This window comes from Poecilia reticulata, chromosome 10 (genome assembly GCF_904066995.2).
Source record: "Poecilia reticulata chromosome 10, P_reticulata-male-v2, whole genome shotgun sequence".
NCBI classification, from domain to species: Eukaryota; Metazoa; Chordata; class Actinopteri; order Cyprinodontiformes; family Poeciliidae; genus Poecilia; species Poecilia reticulata.
In genome coordinates this window covers 32,153,422-32,168,600 of record NC_088839.1, presented here as the reverse complement: position 1 = coordinate 32,168,600, position 15,179 = coordinate 32,153,422, and the positions used below count along the sequence as shown (strand labels likewise).

Here is a 15,179-nt window from a genome sequence, read left to right as displayed (position 1 = left end):
TTCAGAATTTTGTTTAAAAAACGATTCTGTTTTCGTTCTGGTTCACATTATTGATGGTTTATTCCATAAAATCCTACTAAAGTATATTAAAGTTGGAGGCTGTAAAAGACAACGCACTCAAACTATTTACTGGTCATTTGCAGAATTAAATATTTAGCAAAATTTCAACAGTTTTTTTTGTCTACTTGTGGAGTTTAGTGGCCCAATCATGTTGGAAGTTACAACAAACTTTGAGGAACCAATCAGGTCCAGTTCTAGTTCCACCAAAGAAAAACTACCAGCTTCATCTGGAGCATTTAGTAACATGTGTTCCTAAATACTGAGAGCATAAAGTGAGTCTCACCTCCATTCATTAGCGCTGCTTTTCTAACTGCAGCCGACTGAGAGCCATTAAAAGCTGCGACCACAGACAGAGTGGGAGCGTCTGGAGCTCCTCTCTCCCTCTGCAGGTCGGTTTGTTTTTCCAGTCAGCCTGTCAGACTTCACTGCTCTCTGTTGTTTACTGTGGTTCTCATTAACAGCGAGTCCACTCAGCTCAAAGTGAAGGCTGCAGCGCGGTGGGAGGACCAACACGGCTCAGTCCAAGTAACGTTCGTCTCCCAGCTTTTCACTTAACAGATTATACAAAAAATAAATGAGGAAACCATTTTAAAATCTTCAACTGAAGTTTTCCTTCTGCTTTTACTTTGATTTTCTTTCTGCTACTTTGCTGTGAATTTACAGAATAAATGACAGTTAAAGCTGAAAATAAGACAAATCTGCTCTGAGAAATGTTTAGACTTTACATTCGTTTTCCATGCCTGCTTAATCCCTGCAGCCTGTTATGATCATGGAGGGGGGGGGGAGGATATGTGCAAAAGTTTTAGGTCATTTATTTGAAACAGGCAAGCATTTACTGAACATCAGCAACAGGAGCAGATGTAGACACAACGTGGTTTAGAAAACTGATTTTCATCTGAGAGGTCACCAGGTTAACAGAGATACACAACCGCGCAGACACACACACACACACACACACACACACTCTACTGGCAGTTTAGGCCAATTTGATTGTAAGGTTGCAGAAACAACCCACAGAAAACATCACAGCGTTAGCATCAACATGCAGCTGCACTGAAATCCAGGTTTGACATAAATCAGGTGGAAATTGGAGCAGCCTGGTGAAAGTAGCAGAGGGCTGCATTCAGAGTGACCCTGGTGTTGTGGTTCTTCTCTGTGACCTGCTGCAGAAACACACAGACGCTGGCGATGCCACCAATCAGGAAGGCGGAGCACGTCCTGCTGCTCTACCTCCGTAAATCTAACAGGAGTCTGTACGTGGCATGCAGCGGCGCCTTAATGAACTCTATTCTCTACCATGCTGTTTAAAAGCCGATGTGACATTTAATTAACAGCAAAACATTTGGTAAGCATGCATGCCCTTTTCTGGTGCAGCCATGTTTCACAGCCCATTGCTCAGACAGAATCACAGAGCAGCAGCTGTCCTCTGCAGCGCGGCGCCGAGCGGCGTCCAAGCACCCTGCAACCACAGGACGGTCACAATGTCCCACTAATTTACCCCATAAGACAGGAGAGGCAGAGACCCTCCAAGCTGCTCCATTTGCTGCTCCTCCTCATGCATGTTGGTACTCGGCCTGTTACCGTCCGTTCTGCTTTCCTTCCACTGACCAGAAGGACTTGAAAGGTGATGGCAGAGATCATTACATCATCAAACAGCCAGTGGCCATTGTTCTCAGCGACTGCCGTGGCGGATTACCACCGCTGGCCTCCACAGAGGAGTGGACAGCGCATGGGACGGAGAGGAGGAGCAGAAACGGAAAGGAGGAAACCACAGATCCATAACAGGAATTAGAAAATGTTCAGGAAAGGACAGAAAAAGGTGGAGAAGATGTTACAATTAGTTGCAGTTTGTTTCTATCCAAACTGTTCTATCTGCTGGAATAACTGACATTTCTATCTCAGCAGCTCAGGTAGCTCAGGTTGGCCTACACACACATACAGTAAAAGGTCAGAGGTCCAGGACACGTGATGGACTTCAGATCTTTTTGTTGTTACGGCGTTCCCGTCTCAGGTGAAACCTCTCCGTCTGCTGAATGCAGGAATCGTCACATTCAGTTGGTATGACGACAGAGCCGCCATGTTTCCTCCTCTGACCTCCACGTGTGACGGATCAGAAAAACAAAGAAATGATTTCATTATGTTGAAATCATTATGTGTAGAAAGTATTAGTAATTAGATGCATATTTAGAGGGATTATTGAATCCTGTAGATGAAGCGCCTTTGGTGAATCCCTGCTGTTAACGTTCTCCTTTAAACCGATCAGGTTCGCCACCAGCACAGCTCCATGACAGGTTTTCTGTGCGTTTAGCAGGTGGGCTGCAATCTCGCCTGTTTGCCGCCAGCTCTGTGGATCCAAGTCATGTTTGTAGTTTCTGACTCTTCATCTGGATCCAGACTGGTTGACAATTTGAAGATCGAGCTTCTACTGCCGCCTCCCCATCTGCTGCAGGATTTCCGACTCTCCCGTTGCTATAAGAACTCGTTTAGGAACCACGGTGGTATGACGTTGTTTCCATGTGCTGCAGCAGAACTTACACCTCAGTCCTGAACAGTTAGTGTTCACATTAATTCAGGCCTAATGTTATCGATAAAGTATTATCTTTTTGCAAAACCAAATCAAAGTCATGCGACTCAAAAGTTATTTATTTAAAAGTCAAATTTTACTTAAATTCACAAAACATAATTTAATTTGAGAAGAACTACTCAATACATTATAATATGACCCCAGAAGGCCACTCAAATCAATTATTTTCAGCTGTTTATTTTGTGTAGCTTCATTTTCTGACTGAAGTAAATAAGGATCAGCTAAACAAGCACATATTGATTATTGGTGTTTACAGTCGTGGAGGTGAGGTGCAGCAGAAACATGAGCCTTTTGGTTGTTCAGTGACATTTTAAACCAAATGCAGAGAATTTATGATTAATGTAACTTAATAATGTAATAATTAATGTAACTTTCTCATTTCCTCAAAATGTTTTTACTTCTTGATCGTGACCTCACTTGTTGTGTTTTTTGGCTTTTCAGCTAACGGGCTAACAGGAACGCTAGAGACACCCACAGCATGGAACCACGACATGCTGATCATCCAATCCTCTACGAGAAACACAGGAAGGATTGTGACATCATCGCAGGAGCAGCGTAGCCCATCCTGACCCCTCACCTCTGACCCGATGCACCATTCCAACAGGGCCAGCATCAAAGACACACACTCTTCAAACTCACACAGAACCTCGTCTGGCACAAACTCCTCTTCCTCACATTCAGGCGTGTGACACATTTTCAAAATGACAGCTAGCATATCAAAACAGGAGCAGAGTGACAGCAGCTTGAGACGCAGCAGGTGGAGAAACGTATCACTACAAAACTGGGGAAATTACAACCGACTTCCATTTTCAGACTGGAGCTGCTGAACCTGCTGTTTACAGCTGCCTGCAACAATTCAGCACTTTTGGGAACAAAACTTTCACATCTCAGCTGCACTGAGGCTCCCTGTTAAGATCAACAGCTTTTCATTTGGAATATATTTTACTGCATGATTTATTATTTCTTAGATGGGATTCTGTGGAACAGCAATAAGTTCCTGTATTTCCTGTAGAAATGTGTTTCCTGCTCTGGGGTCTATATAACAAACCACATGCACAGGAGATGGAGAACATTAAAGATATTATATCATTCAATACATGAAAACCAGCGAACCTGCAGAGCAGACAGCAAACATGCTTCATGTAAACATGAACACAAACAGAGCAGGAGACAAAACAGAGTAAAACAAACTGAATGTGACAACAAACAGGTTGGCCAAACCACGTCAAACAGGGAATCAGAAAGAAAAGCTCAGGACAAACAGCGACCAGCCGCAAAACACACTCCCACTTTTTCATTTTGCTCTGTGACTAATGCAAATAATGCGCCTCATACAAATTCCAGATATACAAACACAGGAGGATGAGGGATCAAATGAATAAATAAATGAAAGAATACATTTAGAACTGGGCAAAGCAGAATGGGGAGAAAACTCAAATGAAGGATGAACTGGAGAAAATTGGAAAGAACAAAACGGACGTCAGGATGGATTAGAGTGAACATGCTTTATGTTTGTTATGGAAACAGATTCACATGTTCATGTGGTGAAGAAAACAAAACCTGAAGCTTCAGTTTTCACCAGTCACAAAAGGAACTGTTATATAATCAGCGGTTACTTGAAAGAAAACGTTAGTAATTATAACTTCTACCATTGGATTCTGATTTAGATGTTACTGTCACCACTGAAAGCTTCACATTAAAATAAGAAAATTCTAAATGTTTTGATTTTGTTGAAAAAGAAAAACCGTTTGGTTCGTAATGCTTCCTGCAGCAGCAGCAGACCCACAGGAAACATTCTGATTTTACAATGTTGTCAAATATTACAGTGTTTCTCTAATACGGTAATTTAAGCCAGTAAGTGCTGAAAGCAGCCATGCATGGATGCCTGGTTTTATAATAATGCTGTAAATTGAATCATCTTCTCTCCATATTTCTCTATTTGTGGACACGTTTGTCAGCTGCACCTTGTGCTGCAGACGCCTCTGAAGCAGCCATCAATAAAGCATTCATTGTCACACGCTGTGCCACGTTATTAACGGCCATCTTCATGGTAATCTTTCAAAGACATCACTGATGGGGCCCTCCATAACTCTTTTACAGTCTGGCCCGTGGGATGCATCGTACTGAGAAGAAGACCGAGCTCCCCCACTTCACTTTAAATCTCTTCTTGTGCCCAAGATAAGAGTGGAATTGAGTTATTGAGCAGACAGTTTAAGATATAAGCTCCTGCTAAAGGGCCGCTCAGCACAGGCACAATCAGAAGAGTTTTTACCCCGTTTGACTGCTGCAGCACTCTGATTAACCCCAGAGAAAAATCCACATAATGAGACTAAATAATGCTCTGTGTTACTTGGAAAGCTAAGATGAATTTATGATGCTGGATTTCAGCCACATATTAAACATCTTACTTATTCTCAGATTGCCACCAGCTGGTACTTAGCCGTATTAGCTGCTCTGGCTCAGGTACGCAGGTGGCCAATGGGTGATGTCAACACTTTATGTTCAAACCTTCACGACAATCACAGACTAAACTGAAGAAAAGGAGCAAGTTTGCCTTAAGGCTAATTAGCATAATTACCACAAAGCTTTTCACTGTTTAACAGGACTTTGGTTCCCAGAAACAGCCGATAACCTGACATGAGCTCAGAGCAGCAGCAGGTGCAAAAGGCTCAAAGGTAAAAGTGTGAACAAAATCACCAGGCCTGACTTCAGAATACACGTAATCCTGCACCGGTGAGATGGCACATTATTTTCTGCTGCATCGCTGCAGCTCCAGGTGGAAAGTCTGATTCTAAGTAGGGAAAGATTATATCCATACTGACCTGCCATGTGAGAAATGCATGGAGATTAAAAACCTTTAGATGCTTTTAAAGATTCATTTTTACAGCTCAGCTTCAGCTCTTTTTATTTTTCTAATATCTATTGTTATTTTTTAACTTTTACTGTTTTCTGAATCTGACATATTTTTACTGGAACCAGTGGATTTCTTATTGCAGCTCTTAGATGTAAAAACTATTAGCAATAATAAAAAAGTTGTGTAAAACCAACCTGCAGCATTCAGGTACGCATTTATTCACTCAGTGAAAATAAAACTAAACAAAATGCTGGAGCCATATGTAGAAGCAGGCAGCCACGCCCTGAATGTACAAATAAACTCGTAATGAAAGAGTTTGGATACGTCCTGCACTGGACTGACCTCTGCAGATCAGACCAGATTCACCTGCTGCAGCCCTGATCCACGGCCGCGTGTGGACAGGAATCTGGTATTCATAACTGTGTGAGACACGTCTGGTGCTGAGAGCTGCAGCATCTCAGACTCAGTGATGACAGAAACCCTCCGAGACACAGAGACAGATAAAAGAAGATGAGAAAGCCTCAGCGCCTTCACTTTAACTTTGAAAAGTCCGGAGGGGAAGTTAAAGCAAAAGCATCAAACATAAACAGAGCAGCTTTTACAGATCACCATACATTAAAATAATTATTTTATCATAATCATAGCAATAAAAGCACCAGTCTTGAAAGACTGACTACATAGGAAAAAGAAAGAAGTGAGACCAAACCAGGCCGTCTTTTCCAGCAGATTATTTTCACTAGAGATAAAAGCTGCTTTTATAAAACAAGAGGCCGAGGTACAAACAATATTTTCTGAAAAATAAAGTACTGAGATAGAAAAAGTTTTCAAGTCAGAAAAAAAAAATCAAATGAAACGATTCAAAAAAACACTGAAAGTCCATAAACTATAGAGGCAGGGCAGGTTTATCTGTGAGAGCCGGAGGGTTTCACAGGCTATCAAAGACAGAACACAAAGGAATAAAACAAAGAGCTCAATGTGCTGAACTCTTACAGAACTGCATAAAAGAAAAATGTATAATTTTAAAATGCACATCTAAATCCACATTTCAGAGAAAGTTTAACTTTAGTCCCAGTTTCCAAACAGGAGAAACGGACGGGTATGTTTTAAAGTTTGCAGTGTCTCTGCTGATCATCCAAACGAGTTCAGGGTGCAGAGATGAACTGTGGAAAACACGGGCCTGCAGCGCTCTGTCAGCCTGAAGAGGGCGCTGTCAAACGTTGTGCTGTCACAGCGGCTGTGAAATCTGTGTTTGCCCTGATAACACAGACGCTGCTGCAGGTCTAGTAAAGCCATCTCAGTTTTAAAAGGTCATTTATTTACATTTAGTTGGTTCTTTATGTTGGTGTCCAGCTGGATATTAGCTGCTGTCAAAGTCCAGTTTAAATCAACATGACTGAGTGTCACTGGAGGCAGAAGAAAACAGCCTCTGTTAACCGTCTGGTCATCATCAAAGACCAAACAAAAGTAACATCTCAAATGTTTGGCTGCAGCAAATTTATAACTTGATGTATAAATCTCAACAAATGTTTTAATAAACTCATCTGTAAACTATCATAAATCTGACTTATTTAAATGAAGAATTCATGCCTCAGCAGAACAATACATTCAAATCCCTACGTTGTTATTTGCCAACTTTGTAGTAATTCATAAGTTTTGAAGCAGTTTAGTAATGAGTTGCTATAGTTACCTTGAATGAACTTGAGTCTGAATTAAGTCAAAGTTATCTAAATGACTCAGTGAGACGTTTCTTTGGACGTTCAGTCTGCGTGTTTCTGCCAGTGTCTGAAATGAGACGGATCATGAAACATGTGAGCAGAAAAATCCATGAAACTCGACTTTTTTGTCCAAAGTTTCTGTGAACGCATCGCGTTTGACTGAGCTGTCCAAGGTCCTGAAACGGTGCAGCACAAAGAGGAACTGCCGCGCCGCTGAATCCTTTTCTCTGCTGCTGCTTTGCTACATTAGTCAGAACAGACAACTCCGCTGGCACATCAGCGCTTTGCCATCGTCCTCACCCTCTTGTTTGTCTGCCACATCCTACTCACTATATCAGTCAAACGGCTTTGACGAGCGCAGAAGGCTCTGCAATATTCACAAATCCCCAGGCCTTTCTAATTGCATGCTAGCGACGCTCTGAGCATTTCATGACTGAACTGCGTCTTGCATTTCTGTCAGTCTAACACACCGAATTTTCCATCAAACTCATTCCCAATGTTTTGTTGAATGTCAGTGAAAAATTTGTATCGTTGCGATGACATTTCAATAATGTATTATTATCTTGTCAAGGCATGTATTACAGGGATGCTCAGGATGGAAACGGTTAGTGAAGCAGCTCCTCAGCTGCATGGCGCTTTGATAAACCCTGCAGTGTCGGAGGAAAACCACTAAACCTGAAGAGCTCAATAAGAAGCAGTAAATGTGCTTCTTATTATTGACCCTCTGAAGCTCAGGTACCTTCTATATACTCGCCCACTGGCTGTTAACGTTACATAAGGGGAGGGAGGTATACAGAGAAAAGTCTTGCAGCAACACTGAGCTTAGAAAGCCTTCTGTCACACATCCAGAGTTCATGCAGCGGCTCGGCTCCTCCCTGGATTATTGAAGAGGTTTTACTCCTGTATGCTGACGGCCGCCAGGAAATCACAAAATACGTTTAATTACATCCAGGACTGAAAAATCTAAACAGAGTTTTGGTTTCCTGGGGCGACATTTCAGATGAGGAAGAAAAAATTGTTTCTTAATCACATTTAGCAGCTTCTTATTGGATTGTTTTAAAAATATGTCTACATAAAATACATAAAGTAATCAACCCTGAACTCAATCTACATTAAAGACATGTTTTTATCTTATTAAATATAATTAGTATGTGACAATATTTCCATGCCTTCCTTTACAAGAAGCATGAAACATAATATTTATAAAGTACCAGCCACAAATTAAATCCATAGAAGAAGAAAACACAGGTCCACTTGTCCTTTGTATTTCTAACAAAAGCGATTGAAACAAAATAAATCTCAACTAGCTCATGTCTTATTACCACTGGACAGGAAACCAAGCCAAACAGATTTCTACTTCCTGTTAGATTAACTTCCTCCTTAATCGCCTCTGCTCTAAAGACAGAATCAGCCATGCAACCACAGATCATGTGGTGAAACATAAAGTATCATGATTCATTGGTTCTGCTGGTGCTCAAGTCCAAGTTGGCACTCCATGTGTCAAATTAATCCACTTCTATTTCCAGTGCTGCTGTTTATGCCCAAGGCAACACGAGGAAATCACGAGCACTTTCTGTGAGAAAAGAAGGAATCTTTAAAACATGTTCAGGCACGTTCATGCATTAGCAGAGCAACGTCCAGATAATCAAATTATAAAACACATTTCCAGGTATGAGAATTCAATATTCAACGTGTGTAAATAAACGTGTAATTTATATCTTGTTACCATTCTGTGTGATGGCTGTAATGACTGAGGAGGCGGTCAGAGAGACGCCGTGGTCGTGTTGGTTTGGTGGTATGGAAACTATTCTCCACAGTCATATGAACAGAAGCCCTATGTAACCTCACAGTAATCATTTTTACAGCCCTGCCTTAATTAAAATGTCACATCCACTGCAGCGATATACAGCAGAGATCTCTGCAAATTAAAACAGAATTAGGCTGGCAGATGTGGCCCTAATGGCCTAATCATCACTTTACATTTTTCCTAGTAAAGAGTTGCCGCAGAGGAACAGTTTTGGAAATATCATGATTAGAGCAAAAGTGATAGAGAAATGAAAACTTACACTTTAAAGACGCAAGAAGAATTTCTGTTCACCTTTCAACCACAAACAGCAGATCAGAAAAGGTTGATAGTAGAAAGTTAATATACTTTCTACTGAGAGCTCAGTGGATCTTCCAGTTCCAACCAAACAGGTAAATTGTTAGTTTAATGGTCAAAAACTGAAGAAAGGCAGTAAATGCATTTTAAAATCAGATTTGTTTATCTGCACCGGTTGTTTCAGCTGTTCTGTCTTCTGTTCTGTAGCTCAGAGAATAGATTTTAAAATACTGATGTTAGTTTATAAATCACTGAACGGTTTAGCACCACAATACCTTAAAGATCTGTTATTGTTGTACCAACCGTCTGGACCCCTCAGGTCTTCTGGTTCTGGTTCTGCTCTACATCCCCAGAACCAGAACCAGACGAGGAGAAGCAGCATTCAGTTTCTATGCACCACAGATTTGGAACAAACTTCCAGAAAACTGTAAAACAGCTGAAACACTGAGAGCCTTTAAATCTCAACTTAAAACCCACCTGGTTAGAGTTGCTTATGGCTAAATTAGGGTTAGAGTGCAGGTTTTGATGTCTTCCATGTTTTTATGTTTTTAATTTCTTTTTATTTCTTTTCTACGTTTTAATGATGTAAAGCCCCCCGGAAAACGTCCCAGTTAAACGACGTTTAACTAAAGTTCTACGGGGTTTAGAGTCCCAGTTGACGGAGTTTCAACTAAAAACCTAGAGGTTGGAGTCCTTGTCAAACGGTGTTTTTGACTAAAGTCCCTGAGGGTTAGAGTCCCAGTTAAACGACGTTTAACTAAAGTTCTACGGGGTTTAGAGTCCCAGTTGACGGAGTTTCAACTAAAAACCTAGAGGTTGGAGTCCTTGTCAAACGGTGTTTTTGACTAAAGTCCCTGAGGGTTAGAATCCCAGTTAAACGACGTTTAACTGAAGTCCTAAAGGGGTTTTAATGTTTTTTTTAAATCTCTTTCTCACTGTTTATTTAATGTCACACGCTGTTTTTATTTTAATTATGTAAAGCACCTTGAAATGCCTTGCTGCTGAAATGTGCTATACAAATAAAATTTGATTGATTGATTGATTCAGTTATTATTGTGGTTCTGAAAACATCTTAAACCATTTTGTTGATGTCGGCCATGTTCATGAGGGAATCCTGCTCCTTCCTGACTCGCCTTTCATAGCCAGAAACAGAAATACAGAGGGGGGCAAATGCCACAACGGGAGGAAGCAACGCTTCCAAGCAGAAAGTTGCCTGAAGCTTTGCGCTGACTCACCTTCCTACTTCACATGGTGCCATGTCTTCCCATGTAAATAAAGGTCATGAACTCTGACCTTTATGTGATTTACAGTAAAAGATCAGAACACAGCATCACACAGGACGACTTCCACCGCCAGCTTTTTCACGTTGTTCATTTTCCTCATGCTAGAAATTAAATCTGGGACGATTTTTAATCAATATTCAATAATTATTGACCTAAAACAAGCTGCTGTATATTTATGATGTCTGCGTCTTTCAGTTTATTTCAAATGTAACAAGATATTCGCACTGGAAACGAAACAGATTTTGTGTTTTTGCAGTAACAGAGCAGAGTAACTCAGCTCTGTACTGTAATACAGAGCTGTATCACATATTTCTACCTTGTGACATTAATCCCACATTTTATACAAAGTTCAGACTGAAATCTAACTGAGGATGAGAAGCAACTTGAGGCTCCACATCCAGTCTGATGGAAGCTGGACGGTTTTGCAACAAAGAATGGATTTTATTCATATTTTTTATATGCTTTGGTTAAAAAAACCATCAAATATCAGTTTTGCTTCTACTTTAATAATGATTCTACCAGATGAAATCTCAACAAGACACAACAAACTTTGTTGCAATGTAAGAAGCATAAGTCTGAGGGGTGTACATACTTTTTTAAACCAGAATGAAGCTGAAAAAATGTTACAATCTTCAGCTTCCTGAACCCGAACAGAACAGAACCGGCGCTGGACGCCGGCCCAGAGAAACCGTTCCAAACGGAGCGAGCTCATAATGAGACATGGAATATATATATAATAATCTGCAGAACATCTCATTAAAATAAATGTTATCCTGTCAATCATGGAAGTGAAGATAATGAAGTGAAGCCAAATATATTTACAGCTATTTGCATATGGTGCATATTTCTGCTGAACATTAATAATAAAGACAAAAACTCACATAATATTAACACATTCATTGCTCTGGATGCACTCTGGATTCATTTGAAATACACTTTTAAATACGATTTCATTCTATTTCAGTGTTTATGTAATGAAATGTAAAATTCATCATAGAAGCCTTTACATGTTTATACGCCAACATCCAGTTTCTGATCAGCTGCTGAACAGACTCTTTCCTTTCCAAACTTCCCGTGTGAGATTTCCAGGTTGTGCTCCCATCTGCTCCACCTGCAGTGTGTTTATCTTTCCCTCCACTGCTGCAACCTTTTCCCCTCAAAGTGTAATGCTGAGAATGGATGTAGAGACCGAATTAAAGGACCCAATTTGAAGCGGCACCACTTCACCGATAAGCTGTACCAGTGATCTGTGAGAGCACTCAGGGTCTGCTACATTATGACAATACAGAGGAATAAAGCGGATGAAAGAGAAGAGTCTGGCAGGAGCAGAAATCAGATGGGCAGAGGGAGAGGAAAAACAATCTAAAGTCTAATTGTGTTATGCCTCAAGGCAGCGAGGGAGCAGAGAGACACATTTTCTTTCTACACGTTGTTCAGCACAGTCCCTTCCCCTCCATGATCACATTCATTTCCAGCCGCTCGCTTTTTTCTCGCTGTTGATGCATTTATTGAAAAAAAGGGCATAAAAAGCAAATGGTGGAAAACATGGCTGGAGTTATGGGTTATGAGCAGAACCACAAAGCTGTGGCATTCAGAGTGTGTGTGTGTGTGTGTGTGTGTGTGTGTGTGTGTGTGTGTGCGTGCGTGCGTGTGTGCGTGTGTGATGTGTGTGCGTGTGTCTGTGTGTGTGTCAGAGTGTGTGTGTGTGTGCGTGCGTGCGTGCGTGCGTGTGTGTGTGTGTGTGCGTGTGCGTGTGTGTGTCAGTGTGTGCGTGTGTGCGTGTCTGTGTGTGTGTCAGAGTGTGTGTGTGTGCGTGCGTGCGTGCGTGCGTGTGTGTGTGTGTGTGTGCGTGTGCGTGCGTGTGTGCGCGTGTGTCTGTGTCAGAGTGTGTGTGTGTGTGTGTGTGTGTCAGAGTGTGCGTGTGCGTGTGTGTGTCAGAGTGTGTGTCAGAGTGTGTGCGTGTGTCTGTGTGTGTGCGTGTGTGGGGGTGTGTGTGCGTGTGTGTGTCAGAGTGTGTGTCAGAGTGTGTGCGTGTGTGTATGTCTGTGTGTGTGTGCGTGCGTGCGTGTGTGTGTGTGTGCGTGCGCGTGTGTGTGTGATGTGCTTAAGCATGTTGCCTGCATGAATCTGACCCCTCTCAGGTCTTTATGTCTCATCTTTGTCCTTGGAGAAGAAAATAACATTTTATAGCTTTAAAGCAACATGGAAGCTGAACAAAGATGGAGTTTTATTCAATACACTGGATGGTTTAAACATGTTTAAACCCACATTTTGTTTTAAAGTGTCGTTTCATTGGTCTGATGTAATGTTATAACCACTAGTGTCATTTTTATTAGGAAATCGTCACATTTAACAGAAATAAAGGCTTGAAAACATCAGTCTGGGTGAAATGAATCCATGTCTGTGGATCTATTAGTGACCACAGTCACCTGTCAGTAAAACACTTTAATATCCAAGTATTCACTAATATGGATTAATACATAAAGGCTGGTTTGAAATGATCACTCACACCTTTCAACAAAACCTTCTGATCAAATCAATCACGTTTTTAAATCCTCCCATCACTACTTATTATAAATAATAATAAATTATAATACATGTAAAAACAATCTAGCATTGGTTTCCTGGATATCAGAAATATTTCTTTTATCTGCTGGGTTTCTTAAAATGTGGAGCAGAAGGAGCTCTGAGCAAAAGTCTGCAGGCCGAGCGCAAAAAACACAAACAGCTTTTATTCCTGCTTTAACTTTGCTTTACACCCAAACAACTACTGTAACTAAAGTCCTGCAGGGTTCAGAAGTAACTTTGAGATGAAAGGATAACAAGTTTCAGAAAATCTAATTTCACTCTCACATACCTCCTGGCCTTTGTAACGTCCGATGTTCCAACAATGTTACAGAATCAAGAAGTCCTTTAGAAAATCCCCAGAGCGACTCTATTCACAGGTCACTTACTCCCAGGCCTGAAAGAAACGGAGAGAAAGAGAAATCAGAGAAGACATGGAGAGTGAGCTCACAGCTTTAACTGACTCAGCCAGCAGAAGCCCAGCCATCCAGGATAAACATCCTTGAAGAAATTTCAGTCCAGGAAAGCGCATTAGCTAACCCACACCAGGGCAGCCGCGAAGAAGAAACTCCAGTTGACATATGTACAGTATCTTTCCCCTTGCCTGGTCAACTTGATTATTTCCCTGGCTAAACAGCTGCAGCTGAACGGCTCATTGCTCCATCGTCCAGCTGCAGAGGACGAGCGACGGGACAGGATGTGAGCCGTCCCCTCAGCCAGCGGCCCGGCTTCGCCCTCATGGTGCTGGGAAGCATCAGCAGCAGTTTAAGGTAAGGCTCTAAAGGCTAGCAGGAATTAGCTGCCTGGAGAGTTTAGCCGGTAATGAAAAGAGAAAGCATCTTTCTTCTTCTTCAGGCTTCTGCTGGTCAGGAGCCAACATCAGACCCACAGCAGCTCCGTCCTTCATCAGTAACTGGCTATGTGGAAAATATTCTTGCTGATTTTTACATTTGTCAGAAGTAACACGGCGAACGCAGTGTGAAGTCAGGTAGAACCAGCTCAGCCGAGAGGAAAAGATGATTTTATTAGAAAAACATTGCTGAGCTGAGGCTACAATCATGTCAAAGCTTTCACCTCATCATTTAATAAATCCTATAACCTTCAGCAGCATCACTTCACTACCAGCTCCTCACATCTTCATGATTCTGCTTTACACTGCTGCTTCAGTTTCATGGCTTTTCCAGATATCCGATTTCTTAGCCCTCCAGACTTTGACTGGGCCATTCTGCTGTAGATTTGCTGTAGATTTGACCCAGTTTGGATCAAGCTGAGCACCAGATGCTTCATGTTTGACTCTGGGATGAGCAGCTGATTGATCCAGCAGCTGCAGAAATAATCCCAGACCACCACCCGCCACCACCGTGCTCACTGCAAGGCGTCTCTGCAGCTGACATGTCTTTGTTTTGTTTCTGTTTATGACCAAAACTTTCTACAGTACAATCATTCAGATGCAGCTCTGACATGTTTGTTTTCCTGGGAATCTCTAAAAACAAGCTGTATTTGTTCAGCTTTTCACAAACTTTACCATCAAACATGTTAGGAGCGCCATCTGCAGGGCGATGTAGATGGGAACTACATCCCTGTAGATGTAGTTCCCATCTGCAGAGCGCTGCAGATGGGAACTACATCCCTGTAGATGTAGTTCCCATCTCCAGGGCGCTGTAGATGGGAACTACATCCCTGTAGATGTAGTTCCCATCTCCAGGGAACTGGATCTGTTGGGTTTCATGTATTTTCTCACGCTGGTGGTCGGTCGTCTGGGAATCTACTCCAGAGGTGATCTGTGTTTTCATATGTGTTGTAATATTTTTATATAATCAGGATACTAATCATTCCAAAATGACCATATGGACCTTTCCAGACTGACGGACTTCATCCTTCCTTGTTGGGTCAACAGAACCTTTCGGCTCCAGAACCGTAAACCTCCAAATGTTTTTCCAGCTGATTTCACTTCATCAACATTTAACTGGCAGAACCTGAAGGCTGCCTTCATTAAGCCCAGTGGAACCAGAACATT

The 15,179-nt window shown here is 41.7% G+C and overlaps 1 protein-coding gene across 4 annotated transcripts in view; it reads right to left on the bottom strand.

Annotated features, from left to right (window-relative positions):
• The window catches only part of lingo2 (leucine rich repeat and Ig domain containing 2), a 205,037-nt gene that overhangs the window by 128,299 nt on the left and 61,559 nt on the right, over positions 1–15,179 (bottom strand). For all 4 annotated transcript variants that reach the window (XM_081611929.1, XM_008421021.3, XM_008421026.3 and 1 more), the window contains one exon: positions 13,455–13,559. The gene's annotated coding sequence lies outside the window, so the exon portion shown is untranslated. The remainder of the gene's footprint in view (positions 1–13,454; positions 13,560–15,179) is intronic.